Genomic DNA, 25,027 nt, shown 5'->3' with positions numbered 1-25,027 from the left:
GACAGAAAGTTCTGGAATCAGAGAGGAGCCACAGATTTCCATCCACCCAGCGTTCCCCCAAGTCTCCCCATAAAAATGATACCTCACTTGTGTGGGTAGGCCTAGCGTCCGCAAAAGGAAATGCTCCAAAACGCAACGTGGACACATCACATTTTTTGAAAGAAAACAGAGGTGTTTTTTGCAAAGTGCCTACCTGTAGATTTTGGCCTCTAGCTCAGCCGGCACCTAGGGAAACCTACCAAACCTGTGCATTTTTGAAAACTAGAGACCTAGGGGAATCCAAGATGGGGTGACTTGTGGGGCTCTGACCAGGTTCTGTTACCCAGAATCCTTTGCAAACCTCAAAATTTGGCTAAAAGAACACATTTTCCTCACATTTTGGTGACAGAAAGTTCTGGAATCAGAGAGGAACCACAAATTTCCTTCCACCCAGCGTTCCCCCAAGTCTCCTGATAAAAATGATACCTCACTTGTGTGGGTAGGCCTAGGGCCCGCGACAGGAAATGCCCCAAAACGCAACGTGGACACATCACATTTTTTGAAAGAAAACAGAGGTGTTTTTTGCAAAGTGCCTACCTGTAGATTTTGGCCTCTAGCTCAGCCGGCACCTAGGGAAACCTACCAAACCTGTGCATTTTTGAAAACTAGAGACATAGGGGAATCCAAGATGGGGTGACTTGTGGGGCTCTGACCAGGTTCTGTTACCCAGAATCCTTTGCAAACCTCAAAATTTGTCTAAAAAAACACATTTTCCTCACATTTTGGTGACAGAAAGTTCTGGAATCAGAGAGGAGCCACAAATTTCCTTCCACCCAGCGTTCCCCCAAGTCTCCTGATAAAAATGATACCTCACTTGTGTGGGTAGGCCTAGGGCCCGCGACAGGAAATGCCCCAAAACGCAACGTGGACACATCACATTTTTTTAAAGAAAACAGAGGTGTTTTTTGCAAAGTGACTACCTGTAGATTTTAGCCTCTACCTTAGCCGGCACCTAGGGAAACCTACCAAACCTGTGCATTTTTTAAAACTAGAGTCCTAGGGGAATCCAAGATGGGGTGACTTGTGAGGCTCTGACCAGGTTCTGTTACCCAGAATCCTTTGCAAACCTCAAAATTTGGCTAAAAAAACACATTTTCCTCACTTTTCGGTGACAGAAAGTTCTGGAATCAGAGAGGAGCCACAGATTTCCATCCACCCAGCGTTCCCCCAAGTCTCCCCATAAAAATGATACCTCACTTGTGTGGGTAGGCCTAGCGTCCGCAAAAGGAAATGCTCCAAAACGCAACGTGGACACATCACATTTTTTGAAAGAAAACAGAGGTGTTTTTTGCAAAGTGCCTACCTGTAGATTTTGGCCTCTAGCTCAGCCGGCACCTAGGGAAACCTACCAAACCTGTGCATTTTTGAAAACTAGAGACCTAGGGGAATCCAAGATGGGGTGACTTGTGGGGCTCTGACCAGGTTCTGTTACCCAGAATCCTTTGCAAACCTCAAAATTTGGCTAAAAGAACACATTTTCCTCACATTTCGGTGACAGAAAGTTCTGGAATCTGAGAGGAGCCATAAATTTCCTTCCACCCAGCGTTCCCCCAAGTCTCCCGATAAAAATGATACCTCACTTGTGTGGGTAGGCCTAGCGCCCGTGACAGGAAATGTCCCAAAACACAACGTGGACACATCACATTTTTTGAAAGAAAACAAAGGTGTTTTTTGCAAAGTGCCTACCTGTAGATTTTGGCCTCTAGCTCAGCCGGCACCTAGGGAAACCTACCAAACCTGTGCATTTTTGAAAACTAGAGACCTAGGTGAATCCAAGATGGGGTGACTTGTGGGGCTCTGACCAGGTTCTGTTACCCAGAATCCGTTGCAAACCTCAACATTTGGCTAAAAAAACAAGTTTTCCACACATTTCGGTGACAGAAAGTTCTGGAATCTGAGAGGAGCCACAAATTTCCTTCCACCCAGCGTTCCCCCAAGTCTCCTGATAAAAATGATACCTCACTTGTGTGGGTAGGCCTAGGGCCCGCGACAGGAAATGCCCCAAAACGCAACGTGGACACATCACATTTTTTTAAAGAAAACAGAGGTGTTTTTTGCAAAGTGACTACCTGTAGATTTTGGCCTCTACCTCAGCCGGCACCTTCGGAAACGTACCAAACCTGTGCATTTTGAAAACAAGAGTCCTAGGGGAATCCAAGATGGGGTGACTTGTGAGGCTCTGACCAGGTTCTGTTACCCAGAATCCTTTTCAAACCTCAAAATTTGTCTAAAAAAACACATTTTCCTCACATTTTGGTGACAGAAAGTTCTGGAATCAGAGAGGAGCCACAGATTTCCATCCACCCAGCGTTCCCCCAAGTCTCCCGATAAAAATGATACCTCACTTGTGTGGGTAGGTCTAGCGCCCGCGACAGGAAATGCCCCAAAACGCAACGTGGACACATCACATTTTTTGAAAGAAAACAGAGGTGTTTTTTGCAAAGTGCCTACCTGTAGATTTTGGCCTCTAGCTCAGCCGGCACCTAGGAAAACCTACCAAACCTGTGCATTTTTTAAAACTAGAGACCTAGGGGAATCCAAGATGGGGTGACTTGTGGGGCTCTGACCAGGTTCTGTTACCCAGAATCCTTTGCACACCTCAGAATTTGGCTAAAAGAACACATTTTCCTCACATTTCGGTGACAGAAAGTTCTAGAATCTGAGAGGAGCCACAAATTTCCTTCCACCCAGCGTTCCCCCAAGTCTCCCGATAAAAATGATACCTCACTTGTGTGGGTAGGCCTAGCGCCCGTGACAGGAAATGTCCCAAAACACAACGTGGACACATCACATTTTTTTAAAGAAAACAGAGGTGTTTTTTGCAAAGTGCCTACCTGTAGATTTTGGCCTCTAGCTCAGCCGGCACCTAGGGAAACCTACCAAACCTCTGCATTTTCGAAAACTAGAGACCTAGGGGAATCCAAGAAGGGGTGACTTGTGGGGCTCTGACCAGGTTCTGTTACCCAGAATCCTTTGCAAACCTCAACATTTGGCTAAAAAAACAAGTTTTCCTCACATTTCGGTGACAGAAAGTTCTGAAATCTGAGAGGAGCCACAAATTTCCTTCCACCCAGCGTTCCACCAAGTCTCCAGATACAAATGATACCTCACTTGTGTGGGTCGGCCTAGCGCCTGTGACAGGAAATGCCCCAAAACACAACGTGGACACATCTCATTTTTTGAAAGAAAACAGAGGTGTTTTTTGCAAATTGCCTACCTGTAGATTTTGGCCTCTAGCTCAGCCAGCACCTAGGGAAACCTACCAAACCTGTGCATTTTTTAAAACTAGAGACCTAGGGGAATTCAAGATGGGGTGACTAGTGGGGCTCTGACCAGGTTCTGTTACCCAGAATCCTTTGCAAACCTCAACATTTGGATAAAAAAACACATTTTCCTCACGTTTTGGTGACAGAAAGTTCTGGAATCAGAGAGGAGCCACAAATTTCCTTCCACCCAGCGTTCCCCCAAGTCTCCTGATAAGAATGATACCTCACTTGTGTGGGTAGGCCTAGCGCCCGCGACAGGAAATGCCCCAAAACGCAACGTGGACCCATCACATTTTTTGAAAGAAAACAGAGGTGTTTTTTGCAAAGTGCCTACCTGTAGATTTTGGCCTCTAGCTCAGCCGGCACCTAGGGAAACCTACCAAACCTGTGCAATTTTGAAAACTAGAGACCTAGGGGAATCCAAGATGGGGTGACTTGTGGGGCTCTGACCAGGTTCTGTTACCCAGAATCCTTTGCAAACCTCAAAATTTGGCTAAAAAAACACATTTTCCTCAGATTTTGGTGACAGAAAGTTCTGGAATCAGAGAGGAGCCACAAATTTCCTTCCACCCAGCGTTCCCCCAAGTCTCTTGATAAAAATGATACCTCACTTGTGTGGGTAGGCCTAGCGCCCGTGGCAGGAAATGTCCCAAAACACAACGTGGACACATCACATTTTTTGGAAGAAAACAGAGGTGTTTTTTGCAAAGTGACTACCTGTAGATTTTGGCCTCTACCTCAGCCGGCACCTAGGGAAACCTACCAAACCTGTGCATTTTTGAAAACTAGAGTCCTAGGGGAATCCAAGATGGGGTGACTTGTGAGGCTCTGACCAGGTTCTGTTACCCAGAATCCTTTGCAAACCTCAAAATTTGGATAAAAAAACACATTTTCCTCACGTTTCGGTGACAGAAAGTTCTGGAATCAGAGAGGAGCCACAAATTTCCTTCCACCCAGCGTTCCCCCAAGTCTCCTGATAAGAATGATACCTCACTTGTGTGGGTAGGCCTAGCGCCCGCGACAGGAAATGCCCCAAAACGCAACGTGGATACATCACATTTTTTTAAAGAAAACAGAGGTGTTTTTTGCAAAGTGACTACCTGTAGATTTTGGCCTCTACCTCAGCCGGCACCTAGGGAAACCTACCAAACCTGTGCATTTATTAAAACTAGAGTCCTAGGGGAATCCAAGATGGGGTGACTTGTGAGGCTCTGACCAGGTTCTGTTACCCAGAATCCTTTGCAAACCTCAAAATTTGTCTAAAAAAACACATTTTCCTCACATTTTGGTGACAGAAAGTTCTGGAATCAGAGAGGAGCCACAGATTTCCATCCACCCAGCGTTCCCCCAAGTCTCCCGATAAAAATGATACCTCACTTGTGTGGGTAGGCCTAGCGCCCGTGACAGGAAATGTCCCAAAACACAACGTGGACACATCACATTTTTTGGAAGAAAACAGAGGTGTTTTTTGCAAAGTGCCTACCTGTAGATTTTGGCCTCTAGCTCAGCCGGCACCTAGGGAAACCTACCAAACCTGTGCATTTTTTTAAACTAGAGTCCTAGGGGAATCCAAGATAGGGTGACTTGTGAGTCTCTGACCAGGTTCTGTTACCCAGAATCCTTTGCAAACCTAAAAAAAATTGTCTAAAAAAACAAATTTTCCTCACATTTTGGTAACAGAAAGTTCTGGAATCAGAGAGGAGCCACAAATTTCCTTCCACCCAGCGTTCCCCCAAGTCTCCTGATAAAAATGATACCTCACTTGTGTGGGTAGGCCTAGGGCCCGCGACAGGAAATGCCCCAAAACGCAACGTGGACACATCACATTTTTTGAAAGAAAACAGAGGTGTTTTTTGCAAAGTGACTACCTGTAGATTTTGGCCTCTAGCTCAGCCGGCACCTAGGGAAACCTACCAAACCTGTGCATTTTTGAAAACTAGAGTCCTAGGGGAATCCAAGATGGGGTGGCTTGTGAGGCTCTGACCAGGTTCTGTTACCCAGAATCCTTTGCAAACCTCAAAATTTGGCTAAAAAAACACATTTTCCTCAAGTTTCGGTGACAGAAAGTTCTGGAATCAGAGAGGAGACACAGATTTCCATCCACCCAGCGTTCCCCCAAGTCTCCCGATAAAAATGATACCTCACTTGTGTGGGTAGGCCTAGCGCCCGCGAAAGGAAATGCTCCAAAACGCAACGTGGACACATCACATTTTTTTTAAAGAAAACAGAGGTGTTTTTTGCAAAGTGCCTACCTGTAGATTTTGGCCTCTAGCTCAGCCGGCACCTAGGGAAACCTACCAAACCTGTGCATTTTTGAAAACTAAAGACCTAGGGGAATCCAAGATGGGGTGACTTGTGAGGCTCTGACCAGGTTCTGTTACCCAGAATCCTTTGCAAACCTCAAAATTTGTCTAAAAAAACACATTTTCCTCACATTTTGGTGACAGAAAGTTCTGGAATCAGAGAGGAGCCACAGATTTCCATCCACCCAGCGTCCCCCAAGTCTCCCGATAAAAATGATACCTCACTTGTGGGGGTAGGCCTAGCGCCCGTGACAGGAAATGCCCCAAAACGCAACGTGGACACATCACATTTTTTGAAAGAAAACAGAGGTGTTTTTTGCAAAGTGCCTACCTGTAGATTTTGGCCTCTAGCTCAGCCGGCACCTAGGGAAACCTACCAAACCTGTGCATTTCTGAAAACTAGAGACGTAGGGGAATCCAAGATGGGGTGACTTGTGGGGCTCGGAACAGGTTCTGTTACCCAGAATCCTTTGCAAACCTCAAAATGTGGCTAAAAGAACACATTTTCCTCACATTTTGGTGACAGAAAGTTCTGGAATCTGAGAGGAGCCACAAATTTCCTTCCACCCAGCATTCCCCCAAGTCTCCCGATAAAAATGATACCTCACTTGTGTGGGTAGGCCTAGCGCCCGTGACAGGAAATATCCGAAAACACAACGTGGACACATCACATTTTTTTAAAGAAAACAGAGGTGTTTTTTGCAAAGTGCCTACCTGTAGATTTTGGCCTCTAGCTCAGCCGGCACCTAGGGAAACCTACCAAACCTGTGCATTTTTGAAAACTAGAGACCTAGGGGAATCCATGATGGGGTGACTTGTGGGGCTCTGACCAGGTTCTGTTACCCAGAATCCTTTGCAAACCTCAACATTTGGCTAAAAAAACAAGTTTTCCTCACATTTCGGTGACAGAAAGTTCTGGAATCTGAGAGGAGCCACAAATTTCCTCCCACCCAGCGTTCCACCAAGTCTCCCGATACAAATGATACCTCACTTGTGTGGGTCGGCCTAGCGCCTGTGACAGGAAATGCCCCAAAACACAACGTGGACACATCACATTTTTTGAAAGAAAACAGAGGTGTTTTTTGCAAGATGACTACCTGTAGATTTTGGCCTCTACCTCAGCCGGCACCTAGGGAAACCTACCAAACCTGTGCATTTTTGAAAACTAGAGACCTAGGGGAATCCAAGATGGGGTGACTTGTGGGGCTCTGACCAGGTTCTGTTACCCAGAATCCTTTGCAAACCTCAAAATTTGGCTAAAAAAACACATTTTCCTCACATTTTGGTGACAGAAAGTTCTGGAATCAGAGAGGAGCCACAAATTTCCTTCCACCCAGCGTTCCCCCAAGTCTCCTGATAAAAATGATACCTCACTTGTGTGGGTAGGCCTAGGGCCCGCGACAGGAAATGCCCCAAAACGCAACATGGACACATCACATTTTTTTAAAGAAAACAGAGGTGTTTTTTGCAAAGTGCCTACCTGTAGATTTTGGCCTCTAGCTCAGCCGGCACCTATGGAAACCTACCAAACCTGTGCATTTTTGAAAACTAGAGACCTAGGGGAATCCAAGATGAGGTGACTTGTGGGGCTCTGACCAGGTTCTGTTACCCAGAATCCTTTGCAAACCTCAAAATTTGTCTAAAAAAACACATTTTCCTCAAATTTTGGTGACAGAAAGTTCTGGAATCAGAAAGGAGCCACAGATTTCCATCCACCCAGCGTTCCCCCAAGTCTCCCGATAAAAATGATACCTCACTTGGGTGGGTAGGCCTAGCGCCCGTGACAGGAAATGTCCCAAAACACAACGTGGACACATCACATTTTTTGAAAGAAAACAGAGGTGTTTTTTGCAAAGTGCCTACCTGTAGATTTTGGCCTCTAGCTCAGCCGGCACCTAGGGAAACCTACCAAACCTGTGCATTTTTGAAAACTAGAGACCTAGGGGAATCCAAGATGGGGTGACTTGTGGGGCTCTGACCAGGTTCTGTTACACAGAATCCTTTCCAAACCTCAACATTTTTCTAAAAAAACAAGTTTTCCCCACATTTCGGTGACAGAAAGTTCTGGAATCTAAGAGGAGCCACAAATTTCCTTCCACCCAGCGTTCCACCAAGTCTCTCGATACAAATGATACCTCTCTTGTGTGGGTCGGCCTAGCGCCTGTGACAGGAAATGCCCCAAAACACAACGTGGACACATCACATTTTTTGAAAGAAAACAGAGGTGTTTTTTGCAAAGTGACTACCTGTAGATTTTGGCCTCTACCTCAGCCGGCACCTAGGGAAACCTACCAAACCTGTGCATTTTTGAAAACTAGAGACCTAGGGGAATTCAAGATGGGGTGACTTGTGGGACTCTGACCAGGTTCTGTTACCCAGACTCCTTTGCAAACCTCAAAATTTGGCTAAAAAAACACATTTTCCTCACATTTTGGTGACAGAAAGTTCTGGAATCAGAGAGGAGCCACACATTTCCTTCCACCCAGCGTACCCCCAAGTCTCCTGATAAAAATGATACCTCACTTGTGTGGGTAGGCCTAGCGCCCGCGAAAGGAAATGCTCCAAAACGCAACGTGGACACATCACATTTTTTTAAATAAAACAGAGGTGCTTTTTGCAAAGTGCCTACCTGTAGATTTTGGCCTCTAGCTCAGCCGGCACCTAGGGAAACCTACCAAATCTGTGCATTTTTTAAAACTAGAGACCTAGGGGAATCCAAGATGGGGTGACTTGTGGGGCTCTGACCAGGTTCTGTTACCCAGAATCCTTTGCAAACCTCAACATTTGGCTAAAAAAACAAGTTTTCCTCACATTTCGGTGACAGAAAGTTCTGGAATCTGAGAGGAGCCACAAATTTCCTTCCACCCAGCGTTCCACCAAGTCTCCCGATACAAATGATACCTCACTTGTGTGGGTCGGCCTAGCGCCTGTGACAGGAAATGCCCCAAAACACAACGTGGACACATCAAATTTTTTGAAAGAAAACAGAGGTGTTTTTTGCAAAGTGACTACCTGTAGATTTTGGCCTCTACCTCAGCCGGCACCTAGGGAAACCTACCAAACCTGTGCATTTTTGAAAACTAGAGACCTAGGGGAATTCAAGATGGGGTGACTTGTGGGACTCTGACCAGGTTCTGTTACCCAGACTCCTTTGCAAACCTCAAAATTTGGCTAAAAAAACACATTTTCCTCACATTTTGGTGACAGAAAGTTCTGGAATCAGAGAGGAGCCACACATTTCCTTCCACCCAGCGTACCCCCAAGTCTCCTGATAAAAATGATACCTCACTTGTGTGGGTAGGCCTAGGGCCCGCGACAGAAAATGCCCCAAAACGCAACGTGGACACATCAAATTTTTTTAAAGAAAACAGAGGTGTTTTTTGCAAAGTGCCTACCTGTAGATTTTGGCCTCTACCTCAGCCGGCACCTAGGGAAACCTACCAAACCTGTGCATTTTTGAAAACTAGAGTCCTAGGGGAATCCAAGATGGGGTGACTTGTGAGTCTCTGACCAGGTTCTGTTACCCAGAATCCTTTGCAAACCTAAAAAAATTTGTCTAAAAAACCAAATTTTCCTCACATTTTGGTAACAGAAAGTTCTGGAATCAGAGAGGAGCCACATATTTCCTTCCACCCAGCGTTCCCCCAAGTCTCCTGATAAAAATGATACCTCACTTGTGTGGGTAGGCCTAGGGCCCGCGACAGGAAATGCCCCAAAACGCAACGTGGACACATCACATTTTTTTAAAGAAAACAGAGGTGTTTTTTGCAAAGTGACTACCTGTAGATTTTGGCCTCTACCTCAGCCGGCACCTAGGGAAACCTACCAAACCTGTGCATTTTTGAAAACTAGAGTCCTAGGGGAATCCAAGATGGGGTGACTTGTGAGGCTCTGACCAGGTTCTGTTACCCAGAATCTTTTGCAAACCTCAAAATTTGGCTAAAAAAACACATTTTCCTCACGTTTCGGTGACAGAAAGTTCTGGAATCAGAGAGGAGACACAGATTTCCATCCACCCAGCGTTCCCCCAAGTCTCCCGATAAAAATGATACCTCACTTGTGTGGGTAGGCCTAGCGCCCGCGAAAGGAAATGCTCCAAAACGCAACGTGGACACATCACATTTTTTGAAAGAAAACAGAGGTGTTTTTTGCAAAGTGCCTACCTGTAGATTTTGGCCTCTAGCTCAGCCGGCACCTAGGGAAACCTACCAAACCTGTGCATTTTTGAAAACTAAAGACCTAGGGGAATCCAAGATGGGGTGACTTGTGAGGCTCTGACCAGGTTCTGTTACCCAGAATCCTTTGCAAACCTCAAACTTTGTCTAAAAAAACACATTTTCCTCACATTTTGGTGACAGAAAGTTCTGGAATCAGAGAGGAGCCACAGATTTCCATCCACCCAGCGTTCCCCCAAGTCTCCCGATAAAAATGATACCTCACTTGTGTGGGTAGGCCTAGCGCCCGCGACAGGAAATGCCCCAAAACGCAACGTGGACACATCACATTTTTTGAAAGAAAACAGAGGTGTTTTTTGCAAAGTGCCTACCTGTAGATTTTGGCCTCTAGCTCAGCCGGCACCTAGGGAAACCTACCAAACCTGTGCAATTTTGAAAACTAGAGACCTAGGGGAATCCAAGATGGGGTGACTTGAGGGCCCTCTGACCAGGTTCTGTTACCCAGAATCCTTTGCAAACCTCAAAATTTGGCTAAAAAAACACATTTTCCTCAGATTTTGGTGACAGAAAGTTCTGGAATCAGAGAGGAGCCACAAATTTTCTTCCACCCAGCGTTCCCCCAAGTCTCTTGATAAAAATGATACCTCACTTGTGTGGGTAAGCCTAGCGCCCGTGGCAGGAAATGTCCCAAAACACAACGTGGACACATCACATTTTTTGGAAGAAAACAGAGGTGTTTTTTGCAAAGTGACTACCTGTAGATTTTGGCCTCTACCTCAGCCGGCACCTAGGGAAACCTACCAAACCTGTGCATTTTTGAAAACTAGAGTCCTAGGGGAATCCAAGATGGGGTGACTTGTGAGGCTCTGACCAGGTTCTGTTACCCAGAATCCTTTGCAAACCTCAAAATTTGGATAAAAAAACACATTTTCCTCACGTTTCGGTGACAGAAAGTTCTGGAATCAGAGAGGAGCCACAAATTTCCTTCCACCCAGCGTTCCCCCAAGTCTCCTGATAAGAATGATACCTCACTTGTGTGGGTAGGCCTAGCGCCCGCGACAGGAAATGCCCCAAAACGCAACGTGGACACATCACATTTTTTTAAAGAAAACAGAGGTGTTTTTTGCAAAGTAACTACCTGTAGATTTTGGCCTCTACCTCAGCCGGCACCTAGGGAAACCTACCAAACCTGTGCATTTTTGAAAACTAGAGTCCTAGGGGAATCCAAGATGGGGTGACTTGTGAGGCTCTGACCAGGTTCTGTTACCCAGAATCCTTTGCAAACCTCAAAATTTGGCTAAAAAAACACATTTTCCTCACGTTTCGGTGACAGAAAGTTCTGGAATCAGAGAGGAGACACAGATTTCCATCCACCCAGCGTTCCCCCAAGTCTCCCGATAAAAATGATACCTCACTTGTGTGGGTAGGCCTAGCGCCCGCGAAAGGAAATGCTCCAAAACGCAACGTGGACACATCACATTTTTTGAAAGAAAACAGAGGTGTTTTTTGCAAAGTGCCTACCTGTAGATTTTGGCCTCTAGCTCAGCCGGCACCTAGGGAAACCTACCAAACGTGTGCATTTTTGAAAACTAAAGACCTAGGGGAATCCAAGATGGGGTGACTTGTGAGGCTCTGACCAGGTTCTGTTACCCAGAATCCTTTGCAAACCTCAAACTTTGTCTAAAAAAACACATTTTCCTCACATTTTGGTGACAGAAAGTTCTGGAATCAGAGAGGAGCCACAGATTTCCATCCACCCAGCGTTCCCCCAAGTCTCCCGATAAAAATGATACCTCACTTGTGTGGGTAGGCCTAGCGCCCGCGAAAGGAAATGCTCCAAAACGCAACGTGGACACATCACATTTTTTGAAAGAAAACAGAGGTGTTTTTTGCAAAGTGCCTACCTGTAGATTTTGGCCTCTAGCTCAGCCGGCACCTAGGGAAACCTACCAAACCTGTGCAATTTTGAAAACTAGAGACCTAGGGGAATCCAAGATGGGGTGACTTGTGGGGCTCTGACCAGGTTCGGTTCTGAAAGTACCATTCTACAATGTCTATGTTTTTCAGATATTTCCTGATGCTTCTCTTGGGGAGTATTAATGTTAGGTGCTTGGGTGATGATGTGAAAAGCTCATCAATTTTTGACTTTTTGAGCCTGCAAAAATTGGACATGATTTTCTTACAGGAATGTGCTATCCCAGAACTATCTAAGGACACAAAATTGCAACAAATGTGGACTTGTGGCCCTTCCATCTGGTCAGGCTGTAATTCTGACCGAAATGCGGGGATAGGCATTTTATTTTGCAGTAATGACTTTGTTATTCAGAACGTTCAACATGTGGTTAAAGGGCGATTACTATGTGTGGATGTTACTTGGAATGGCCATGATTTACGCCTTATTAATGTGTACTGCCCTACATCATTGTCCTGCAGAAAGAATGTTTTGAGCTTCCTGCCTCAGCTCCTTTTATGCTACAGGAATGTTTTTCTAGGCGGTGATTTCAACTGTTTATTGGCTGTGGAAGACAGATCCTCTTCTTCTGCAGTACACCTGGACGGTAGCTCTACCTCACTGAAAAGTGTTATTTCTGATTTTCATTTGCAGGATTCTTACAGATTGTTGCATCCTAATGATCCAGGTTACACTTGGGTTAGCTCCAACTCTTCCACTAAGTCACGCATAGATTTTATCTTTGCAAGTCCCTCAGAAAAGATAGTTTCAGCCACTCTCATTCCGGTTTTCTTTTCCGATCATCACCTCATTTCAGTTGGCGTCTCCATAGCAGATATACTTCTTAGAGGGAAAGGTCTGCGGAGACTCAATATTCTTTTGCTCAATGATAAGGCTACCCGGGATAAGTTTAGTTACCATTACCAAAATTGGCAGTCCCTGAAAATTCTTTTCCCCTCAGTCAGTGAGTGGTGGGAGGACATTAAGATCCGTATACGGGCCTTCTTTATTCGGGAGGGAACTAGAGTGGCTAGAGACAGGCGGTGTAGAATCAACCATTTGCAAATCCGGCTCCAGGATTTGTCAAAGCTATTGGAGCACGGTTTTGATGTACAGGCAGACATTCTATTGTGCAAGCAGAGGTTATCCTCCTTGTACCATGAATTTACTAAAGGGTTGATTCTTCGCAGTAGGGTTCAGTTCCTGGAGAACAATGAGACGTGCTCTAGGTTTTTCTTTCTAAAAGCGAGGGCTACTGGGAGAATTATAGATGCCATGATGGACTCCCACGGTACCACTCATACCACTACTGAAGGAATCCGAGACAGTGTGCATGCTTTCTATAGCGACTTATATGGGCCCAAAGTTTCAGACAATGCAACTGGGAATTTTTTCATGCAACATCTGCATTTGTCTTTGTCTGAAGAGAATAAGGAAGTTCTTGAAGGGGATTTGGTGCTTGCAGACCTCAAAAGGGCCATGCTCAGCTTGCCTAAGGGGAGATCCCCCGGTTCTGATGGCATACCTGTAGAGTTCTATGCTACTTTTTGGGACTTAGTGGGCTCCGACTTGCTTGAAGTCTTTCGCTGTTCTATGAGGGAAGGATTGCTCCCTAATTCCTTGAGATGTGGTTGCATAAGACTTATCTACAAGAAGAAAGGTGATAGAGCCGATGTAAGGAACTGGCGTCCAATCAGCCTTCTTAATGTAGACTTTAAAATATTGTCTAAATCTTTGTTCCTTCGGTTGCGGCCTGTTGTTTCCACTGTCGTTGAGTCAGACCAAACGTGTGGTATACCTGGGCGTAAGATATCTGACAACTTATGTTTGGTTAGAGATGTGTTCTCGTATATTAAAGACCGTGGGTTATCTCTGTGTTTGCTGAACCTGGATCAGGAAAAGGCTTTTGATAGGCTAAACCACACTTTTATGTTTCAGGTTTTGAAACATTTGAATTTTGGTCCAACTTTCAGGTCCTGGATTTCTTTATTGTATACCAATTGTTACAGCAGGGTCATGGTCAATGGCACGTTGACTGCCTCTTTTCCTGTTTTGTCTGGTGTACGGCAGGGATGCCCTTTGTCCCCCCTCTTGTTCATTTTGGCCATCGAACCTTTTCTTGCAACACTGAGGGCTGATAAACTGATTAAAGGGATCCCTGTCCCTGGAGGTAGGGGGGTTTCTGTCACTGCCTCTGCTTATATGGACAATGTATCTGTTTTTTGTTCAGATAATATTTCTATCCGCCAGGTTTTATGGTATTGTAGTAGGTTTTCCTTTGCTTCGTCATCGAGGATTAACCTGGCCAAGAGTGAGTGTTTGTACATAAACTGGAAGGAAGATAAGATGGATTGGGGCCTTAAGGTAGTGCAAGATAGCGTGAAAGTTATTGGTCTGTTTTTTGGTGAGGGTGGTAGCTTGCAGAGCTGGTCTGAATGCATGTCCAGGGTAAAGCAGAAGATTGCACTTTGGGGTTTGCGGTCACTTACTATGACTGGTAAAATACTTGTTGCAAAGGCAGAATTTCTATCATGCCTTCTGTATATTGCAGTGGTTTACCCCGTCCCCCGACACTGCCTTACACTGCTACAGAGGTGGGTTTTTCAGTTCATTTGGGGAGGAAAGCAAGAACGAGTGTCTCGCTCGACCATGTTAAAGCCTGTGGATTTGGGTGGCAAGAGTGCTCCAAACATTGGTCTCGCCTTGCAATCTTTGTTTATTTGCACCATGATTAGGGGGAGTATTTGTCTGGATAAGGAAGAAAGGAAGTGGTCTTTTTTTGCCAGTTTCTGGCTGAATTTTCTGGTGTGCAGAACATGGGGCATGGTTGTCTCAAATAGCATGCCTCATTCGGAATCCTGCCCATTTGCTTACTTTTATGCCAGGAAATTCATTAGGACTCACAATTTACACGCAATTCCTTTGGGCTTGATCTCACCTAGGCTCATTCGCAAATCTGTTACTGGGGCCCAGCAGCAGGTACCAGTCAGGGGGTTTTCAGACCTGGCTTCTAAGGCTATTTGGGCAAATGTTTCTGTACGGTACCTTCAAAATATCCATTGGGACCTGGCATGGTCCACAGCACATGGTTGCCTGCCTCTCCGCCTTTTTTTGTTTAGGCGACGATGTTCTAGGGCACCCTTTTGTGTCAGGAAGGGTTGTTTGGCAGAAGAATCTTGTGACCACCTCTTTTGGTACTGCCCCATGGCACAACAGGTGTGGGCTTTTGCGGAAGTATGGCTTTCTTCCCTGAATTCTGATGTGGTTTTGTCTAGAGAGGGTGTGATCTTTGGCCTGTTCGTTTCCAGCTCCCCATGTCAGAAGTATTGGATTGTGGTTAATTGCTTGAAGGATGCTTTGTGGAGGGCTAGAAATCTTCTACTTTTCAAAGGTGTTGATCTCTCCCCACAAGTGGTCTATGCTCTTGGTTGTTCCTTGGTCCACGATTACTTGTCTAAAGATATATGTCTGAAGGGTAAGGTGCCTTCCTATTTGGAATGGTGTTGGAGTGATCATGGGTGATGGTTGGTTTATTTTTTAGTTTGGGCTTTTTTCTAACACAGGAGTTGCTGTGTTTCTTGGGATTGATCTTTGTTTTTTTTTTCTTTTATCCCATTGCTTTTAAACATTCCTGCTTTTAGTTTCTTTTACTTCGGAATGCATTAACATCTAGATGTTAAACTGGTGTTGGCCTAGGCACTGTGTGCGGGTTTTCACCTGGTCCAATGTCGTGCCACCTGAAACATGGATTGGCTAACATGTATTCTGCTTTTAATGGTTGAATAAAGGTTTTGAAACTAAAAAAAAAAAAAAAAAAAGAATCCTTTGCAAACCTCAAAATTTGGCTAAAAGAACACATTTTCCTCACTTTTCGGTGACAGAAAGTTCTGGAATCTGAGAGGAGCCACAAATTTCCTTCCACCCAGCGTTCCCCCAAGTCTCCCGATAAAAATGATACCTCACTTGTGTGGGTAGGCCTAGCGCCCGTGACAGGAAATGTCCCAAAACACAACGTGGACACATCACATTTTTTGAAAGAAAACAGAGGTGTTTTTTGCAAAGTGCCTACCTGTAGATTTTGGCCTCTAGCTCAGCCGGCACCTAGGGAAACCTACCAAACCTGTGCATTTTTGAAAACTAGAGACCTAGGGGAATCCAAGATGGGGTGACTTGTGGGGCTCTGACCAGGTTCTGTTACCCAGAATCCTTTGCAAACCTCAACATTTGGCTAAAAAAACAAGTTTTCCTCACATTTCGGTGACAGAAAGTTGTGGAATCTGAGAGGAGCCACAAATTTCCTTCCACCCAGCGTTCCCCCAAGTCTCCTGATAAAAATGATACCTCACTTGTGTGGGTAGGCCTAGGGCCCGCGACAGGAAATGCCCCAAAACGCAACGTGGACACATCACATTTTTTTAAAGAAAACAGAGGTGTTTTTTGCAAAGTGACTACCTGTAGATTTTGGCCTCTACCTCAGCCGGCATCTAGGGAAACCTACCAAACCTGTGCATTTTTGAAAACTAGAGTCCTAGGGGAATCCAAGATGGGGTGACTTGTGAGGCTCTGACCAGGTTCTGTTACCCAGAATCCTTTGCAAACCTCAAAATTTGGCTAAAAAAACACATTTTCCTCACATTTTGGTGACAGAAAGTTCTGGAATCAGAGAGGAGCCACAGATTTCCATCCACCCAGCGTTCCCCCAAGTCTCCCGATAAAAATGACACCTCACTTGTGTGGGTAGGCCTAGCGCCCGCGACAGGAAATGCCCCAAAACGCAACGTGGACACATCACATTTTTTGAAAGAAAACAGAGGTGTTTTTTGCAAAGTGCCTACCTGTAGATTTTGGCCTCTAGCTCAGCCGGCACCTAGGGAAACCTACCAAACCTGTGCATTTTTGAAAAACTAGAGACCTAGGGGAATCCAAGATGGGGTGACTTGTGGGGCTCTGACCAGGTTCTGTTACCCAGAATCCTTTGCAAACCTCAAAATTTGGCTAAAAGAACACATTTTCCTCACATTTCGGTGACAGAAAGTTCTGGAATCAGAGAGGAGCCACAGATTTCCATCCACCCAGCGTTCCCCCAAGTCTCCCGATAAAAATGACACCTCACTTGTGTGGGTAGGCCTAGCGCCCGCGACAGGAAATGCCCCAAAACGCAACGTGGACACATCACATTTTTTGAAAGAAAACAGAGGTGTTTTTTGCAAAGTGCCTACCTGTAGATTTTGGCCTCTAGCTCAGCCGGCACCTAGGAAAACTACCAAACCTGTGCATTTTTGAAAAACTAGAGACCTAGGGGAATCCAAGATGGGGTGACTTGTGGGGCTCTGACCAGGTTCTGTTACCCAGAATCCTTTGCAAACCTCAAAATTTGGCTAAAAGAACACATTTTCCTCACATTTCGGTGACAGAAAGTTCTGGAATCTGAGAGAAGCCACAAATTTCCTTCCACCCAGCGTTCCCCCAAGTCTCCCGATAAAAATGATACCTCACTTGTGTGGGTAGGCCTAGCGCCCGTGACAGGAAATGTCCCAAAACACAACGTGGACACATCACATTTTTTGAAAGAAAACAGAGGTGTTTTTTGCAAAGTGCCTACCTGTAGATTTTGGCCTCTAGCTCAGCCGGCACCTAGGGAAACCTACCAAACCTGTGCATTTTTTAAAACTAGAGACCTAGGGGAATTCAAGATGGGGTGACTTGTGGGGCTCTGACCAGGTTCTGTTACCCAGAATCCTTTGCAAACCTCAAAATTTGGCTAAAAGAACACATTTTCCTCACATTTCGGTGACAGAAAGTTCTGGAATATGAGAGAAGCCACAAATTTCCTTCCACCCAGCGTTCCCCTAAGTCTCCCGATAAAAATGATACCTCACTTGTGTGGGTAGGCCTAGCGCCCGTGACAGGAAATGTCCCAAAACACAACGTGGAAACATCACATTTTTTTAAAGAAAACAGAGGTGTTTTTTGCAAAGTGCCTACCTGTAGATTTTGGCCTCTAGCTCAGCCGGCACCTAGGGAAACCTACCAAACCTGTGCATTTCTGAAAACTAGAGACCTAGGGCAATCCAAGATGGGGTGACTTGTGGGGCTCTGACCAGGTTCTGTTACCCAGAATCCTTTGCAAACCTCAAAATTTGGCTAAAAGAACAAATTTTCCTCACATTTCGGTGACAGAATGTTCTGGAATCTGAGAGGAGCCACAAATTTCCTTCCACCCAGCGTTCCCCAAAGTCTCCCGATAAAAATGATACCTCACTTGTGTGGGTAGGCCTAGCGCCCGTGACAGGAAATGTCCCAAAACACAACGTGGACACATCACATTTTTTGAAAGAAAACAGAGGTGTTTTTTGCAAAGTGCCTACCTGTAGATTTTGGCCTCTAGCTCAGCCGGCACCTAGGGAAACCTACCAAACCTGTGCATTTTTTAAAACTAGAGACCTAGGGGAATTCAAGATGGGGTGACTTGTGGGGCTCTGACCAGGTTCTGTTACCCAGAATCCTTTGCAAACCTCAAAATTTGGCTAAAAGAACACATTTTCCTCACATTTCGGTGACAGAAAGTTCTGGAATATGAGAGAAGCCACAAATTTCCTTCCACCCAGCGTTCCCCTAAGTCTCCCGATAAAAATGATACCTCACTTGTGTGGGTAGGCCTAGCGCCCGTGACAGGAAATGTCCCAAAACACAACGTGGAAACATCACATTTTTTGAAAGAAAACAGAGGTGTTTTTTGCAAAGTGCCTACCTGTAGATTTTGGCCTCTAGCTCAGCCGGCACCTAGGGAAACCTACCAAACCTGTGCATTTCTGAAAACTAGAGACCTAGGGCAATCCAAGATGGGGTGACTTGTGGGGCTCTGACCAGGTTCTGTTACCCAGAATCCTTTGCAAACCTCAAAATTTGGCTAAAAGAACAAATTTTCCTCACATTTCGGTGACAGAATGTTCTGGAATCTGAGAGGAGCCACAAATTTCCTTCCACCCAGCGTTCCCCCAAGTCTCCCGATAAAAATGATACCTCACTTGTGTGGCTAGGCCTAGCGCCCGTGACAGGAAATGTCCCAAAACACAACGTGGACACATCACATTTTTTTAAAGAAAACAGAGGTGTTTTTTGCAAAGTGCCTACCTGTAGATTTTGGCCTCTAGCTCAGCCGGCACCTAGGGAAACCTACCAAACCTGTGCATTTTTTTAAACTAGAGACCTAGGGGAATCCAAGATGGGGTGACTTGTGGGGCTCTGGCCAGGTTCTGTTACCCAGAATCCTTTGCAAACCTCAACATTTGGCTAAAAAAACAAGTTTTACTCACATTTCGGTGACAGAAAGTTCTGGAATCTGAGAGGAGCCACAAATTTCCTTCCACCCAGCGTTCCCCCAAGTCTACTGATTAAAATGATACCTCACTTGTGTGGGTAGGCCTAGGGCCCGCGACAGGAAATGCCCCAAAACGCAACGTGGACACATCACATTTTTTTAAAGAAAACAGAGGTGTTTTTTGCAAAGTGACTACCTGTAGATTTTAGCCTCTATCTTAGCCGGCACCTAGGGAAACCTACCAAACCTGTGCATTTTTGAAAACTAGAGTCCTAGGGGAATCCAAGATGGGGTGACTTGTGAGGCTCTGACCAGGTTCTGTTACCCAGAATCCTTTGCAAACCTCAAAATTTGGCTAAAAAAACACATTTTCCTCACGTTTCGGTGACAGAAAGTTCTGGAATCAGAGAGGAGCCACAGATTTCCATCCACCCAGCGTTCCCCCAAGTCTCCTGATAAAAATGATACCTCACTTGTGTGGGTAGGCCTAGCGCCCGCAAAAGGAAATGCTCCAAAACGCAACGTGGACACATCACATTTTTTTAAAGAAAACAGAGGTGTTTTTTGCAAAGTGCCTACCTGTAGATTTTGGCCTCTAGCTCAGCCGGCACCTAGGGAAACCTACCAAACCTGTGCATTTGTGAAAACTAGAGACCTAGGGGAATCCAAGATGGGGTGACTTGTGGGGCTCTGACCAGGTTCTGTTACCCAGAATCCTTTGCAAACCTCAAAATTTGGCTAAAAGAACACATTTTCCTCACTTTTCGGTGACAGAAAGTTCTGGAATCTGAGAGGAGCCACAAATTTCCTTCCACCCAGCGTTCCCCCAAGTCTCCCGATAAAAATGATACCTCACTTGTGTGGGTAGGCCTAGCGCCCGTGACAGGAAATGTCCCAAAACACAACGTGGACACATCACATTTTTTTAAAGAAAACAGAGGTGTTTTTTGCAAAGTGACTACCTGTAGATTTTGGCCTCTACCTCAGCCGGCACCTAGGGAAACCTACCAAACCTGTGCATTTCTGAAAACTAGAGACCTAGGGCAATCCAAGATGGGGTGACTTGTGGGGCTCTGACCAGGTTCTGTTACCCAGAATCCTTTGCAAACCTCAAAATTTGGCTAAAAGAACAAATTTTCCTCACATTTCGGTGACAGAATGTTCTGGAATCTGAGAGGAGCCACAAATTTCCTTCCACCCAGCGTTCCCCCAAGTCTCCCGATAAAAATGATACCTCACTTGTGTGGCTAGGCCTAGCGCCCGTGACAGGAAATGTCCCAAAACACAACGTGGACACATCACATTTTTTTAAAGAAAACAGAGGTGTTTTTTGCAAAGTGCCTACCTGTAGATTTTGGCCTCTAGCTCAGCCGGCACCTAGGGAAACCTACCAAACCTGTGCATTTTTTTAAACTAGAGACCTAGGGGAATCCAAGATGGGGTGACTTGTGGGGCTCTGGCCAGGTTCTGTTACCCAGAATCCTTTGCAAACCTCAACATTTGGCTAAAAAAACAAGTTTTACTCACATTTCGGTGACAGAAAGTTCTGGAATCTGAGAGGAGCCACAAATTTCCTTCCACCCAGCGTTCCCCCAAGTCTACTGATTAAAATGATACCTCACTTGTGTGGGTAGGCCTAGGGCCCGCGACAGGAAATGCCCCAAAACGCAACGTGGACACATCACATTTTTTTAAAGAAAACAGAGGTGTTTTTTGCAAAGTGACTACCTGTAGATTTTAGCCTCTATCTTAGCCGGCACCTAGGGAAACCTACCAAACCTGTGCATTTTTGAAAACTAGAGTCCTAGGGGAATCCAAGATGGGGTGACTTGTGAGGCTCTGACCAGGTTCTGTTACCCAGAATCCTTTGCAAACCTCAAAATTTGGCTAAAAAAACACATTTTCCTCACGTTTCGGTGACAGAAAGTTCTGGAATCAGAGAGGAGCCACAGATTTCCATCCACCCAGCGTTCCCCCAAGTCTCCTGATAAAAATGATACCTCACTTGTGTGGGTAGGCCTAGCGCCCGCAAAAGGAAATGCTCCAAAACGCAACGTGGACACATCACATTTTTTTAAAGAAAACAGAGGTGTTTTTTGCAAAGTGCCTACCTGTAGATTTTGGCCTCTAGCTCAGCCGGCACCTAGGGAAACCTACCAAACCTGTGCATTTGTGAAAACTAGAGACCTAGGGGAATCCAAGATGGGGTGACTTGTGGGGCTCTGACCAGGTTCTGTTACCCAGAATCCTTTGCAAACCTCAAAATTTGGCTAAAAGAACACATTTTCCTCACTTTTCGGTGACAGAAAGTTCTGGAATCTGAGAGGAGCCACAAATTTCCTTCCACCCAGCGTTCCCCCAAGTCTCCCGATAAAAATGATACCTCACTTGTGTGGGTAGGCCTAGCGCCCGTGACAGGAAATGTCCCAAAACACAACGTGGACACATCACATTTTTTTAAAGAAAACAGAGGTGTTTTTTGCAAAGTGACTACCTGTAGATTTTGGCCTCTACCTCAGCCGGCACCTAGGGAAACCTACCAAACCTGTGCATTTCTGAAAACTAGAGACCTAGGGCAATCCAAGATGGGGTGACTTGTGGGGCTCTGACCAGGTTCTGTTACCCAGAATCCTTTGCAAACCTCAAAATTTGGCTAAAAGAACAAATTTTCCTCACATTTCGGTGACAGAATGTTCTGGAATCTGAGAGGAGCCACAAATTTCCTTCCACCCAGCGTTCCCCCAAGTCTCCCGATAAAAATGATACCTCACTTGTGTGGCTAGGCCTAGCGCCCGTGACAGGAAATGTCCCAAAACTCAACGTGGACACATCACATTTTTTTAAAGAAAACAGAGGTGTTTTTTGCAAAGTGCCTACCTGTAGATTTTGGCCTCTAGCTCAGCCGGCACCTAGGGAAACCTACCAAACCTGTGCATTTTTTTAAACTAGAGACCTAGGGGAATCCAAGATGGGGTGACTTGTGGGGCTCTGGCCAGGTTCTGTTACCCAGAATCCTTTGCAAACCTCAACATTTGGCTAAAAAAACAAGTTTTACTCACATTTCGGTGACAGAAAGTTCTGGAATCTGAGAGGAGCCACAAATTTCCTTCCACCCAGCGTTCCCCCAAGTCTACTGATTAAAATGATACCTCACTTGTGTGGGTAGGCCTAGGGCCCGCGACAGGAAATGCCCCAAAACGCAACGTGGACACATCACATTTTTTGAAAGAAAACAGAGGTGTTTTTTGCAAAGTGACTACCTGTAGATTTTAGCCTCTATCTTAGCCGGCACCTAGGGAAACCTACCAAACCTGTGCATTTTTGAAAACTAGAGTCCTAGGGGAATCCAAGATGGGGTGACTTGTGAGGCTCTGACCAGGTTCTGTTACCCAGAATCCTTTGCAAACCTCAAAATTTGGCTAAAAAAACACATTTTCCTCACGTTTCGGTGACAGAAAGTTCTGGAATCAGAGAGGAGCCACAGATTTCCATCCACCCAGCGTTCCCCCAAGTCTCCTGATAAAAATGATACCTCACTTGTGTGGGTAGGCCTAGCGCCCGCAAAAGGAAATGCTCCAAAACGCAACGTGGACACATCACATTTTTTTAAAGAAAACAGAGGTGTTTTTTGCAAAGTGCCTACCTGTAGATTTTGGCCTCTAGCTCAGCCGGCACCTAGGGAAACCTATCAAACCTGTGCATTTGTGAAAACTAGAGACCTAGGGGAATCCAAGATGGGGTGACTTGTGGGGCTCTGACCAGGTTCTGTTACCCAGAATCCTTTGCAAACCTCAAAATTTGGCTAAAAGAACACATTTTCCTCACTTTTCGGTGACAGAAAGTTCTGGAATCTGAGAGGAGCCACAAATTTCCTTCCACCCAGCGTTCCCCCAAGTCTCCCGATAAAAATGATACCTCACTTGTGTGGGTAGGCCTAGCGCCCGTGACAGGAAATGTCCCAAAACACAACGTGGACACATCACATTTTTTGAAAGAAAACAGAGGTGTTTTTTGCAAAGTGCCTACCTGTAGATTTTGGCCTCTAGCTCAGCCGGCACCTAGGGAAACCTACCAAACCTGTGCATTTTTGAAAACTAGAGACCTAGGGGAATCCAAGATGGGGTGACTTGTGGGGCTCTGACCAGGTTCTGTTACCCAGAATCCCTTGCAAACCTCAACATTTGGCTAAAAAAACAAGTTTTCCTCACATTTCGGTGACAGAAAGTTGTGGAATCTGAGAGGAGCCACAAATTTCCTTCCACCCAGCGTTCCCCCAAGTCTCCTGATAAAAATGATACCTCACTTGTGTGGGTAGGCCTAGGGCCCGCGACAGGAAATGCCCCAAAACGCAACGTGGACACATCACATTTTTTTAAAGAAAACAGAGGTGTTTTTTGCAAAGTGACTACCTGTAGATTTTGGCCTCTACCTCAGCCGGCATCTAGGGAAACCTACCAAACCTGTGCATTTTTGAAAACTAGAGTCCTAGGGGAATCCAAGATGGGGTGACTTGTGAGGCTCTGACCAGGTTCTGTTACCCAGAATCCTTTGCAAACCTCAAAATTTGGCTAAAAAAATAAACTTTCCTCACATTTTGGTGACAGAAAGTTCTGGAATCAGAGAGGAGCCACAGATTTCCATCCACCCAGCGTTCCCCCAAGTCTCCCGATAAAAATGACACCTCACTTGTGTGGGTAGGCCTAGCGCCCGCGACAGGAAATGCCCCAAAACGCAACGTGGACACATCACATTTTTTTAAAGAAAACAGAGGTGTTTTTTGCAAAGTGCCTACCTGTAGATTTTGGCCTCTAGCTCAGCCGGCACCTAGGGAAACCTACCAAACCTGTGCATTTTTGAAAAACTAGAGACCTAGGGGAATCCAAGATGGGGTGACTTGTGGGGCTCTGACCAGGTTCTGTTACCCAGAATCCTTTGCAAACCTCAAAATTTGGCTAAAAGAACACATTTTCCTCACATTTCGGTGACAGAAAGTTCTGGAATCTGAGAGAAGCCACAAATTTCCTTCCACCCAGCGTTCCCCCAAGTCTCCCGATAAAAATGATACCTCACTTGTGTGGGTAGGCCTAGCGCCTGTGACAGGAAATGTCCCAAAACACAACGTGGACACATCACATTTTTTGAAAGAAAACAGAGGAGTTTTTTGCAAAGTGCATACCTGTAGATTTTGGCCTCTAGCTCAGCCGGCACCTAGGGAAACCTACCAAACCTGTGCATTTTTTAAAACTAGAGACCTAGGGGAATTCAAGATGGGGTGACTTGTGGGGCTCTGACCAGGTTCTGTTACCCAGAATCCTTTGCAAACCTCAAAATTTGGCTAAAAGAACACATTTTCCTCACATTTCGGTGACAGAAAGTTCTGGAATCTGAGAGAAGCCACAAATTTCCTTCCACCCAGCGTTCCCCCAAGTCTCCCGATAAAAATGATACCTCACTTGTGTGGGTAGGCCTAGGGCCCGCGACAGGAAATGCCCCAAAACGCAACGTGGACACATCACATTTTTTGAAAGAAAACAGAGGTGTTTTTTGCAAAGTGCCTACCTGTAGATTTTGGCCTCTAGCTCAGCCGGCACCTAGGGAAACCTACCAAACCTGTGCATTTTTTAAAACTAGAGACCTAGGGGAATGCAAGATGGGGTGACTTGTGGGGCTCTGACCAGGTTCTGTTACCCAGAATCCTTTGCAAACCTCAAAATTTGGCTAAAAAAACACATTTTCCTCACATTTTGGTGACAGAAAGTTCTGGAATCTGAGAGGAGCCACAAATTTCCTTCCAGCCAGCGTTCCCCCAAGTCTCCTGATAAAAATGATACCTCACTTGTGTGGGTAGGCCTAGGGCCCGCGACAGGAAATGCCCCAAAACGCAACGTGGACACATCACATTTTTTGAAAGAAAACAGAGGTGTTTTTTGCAAAGTGACTACCTGTAGATTTTGGCCTCTACCTCAGCCGGC

Source organism: Pleurodeles waltl, chromosome 3_1 (genome assembly GCF_031143425.1).
Source record: "Pleurodeles waltl isolate 20211129_DDA chromosome 3_1, aPleWal1.hap1.20221129, whole genome shotgun sequence".
Lineage (NCBI taxonomy): Eukaryota > Metazoa > Chordata > Amphibia > Caudata > Salamandridae > Pleurodeles > Pleurodeles waltl.
Note: the sequence above shows the minus strand (reverse complement) of the source record.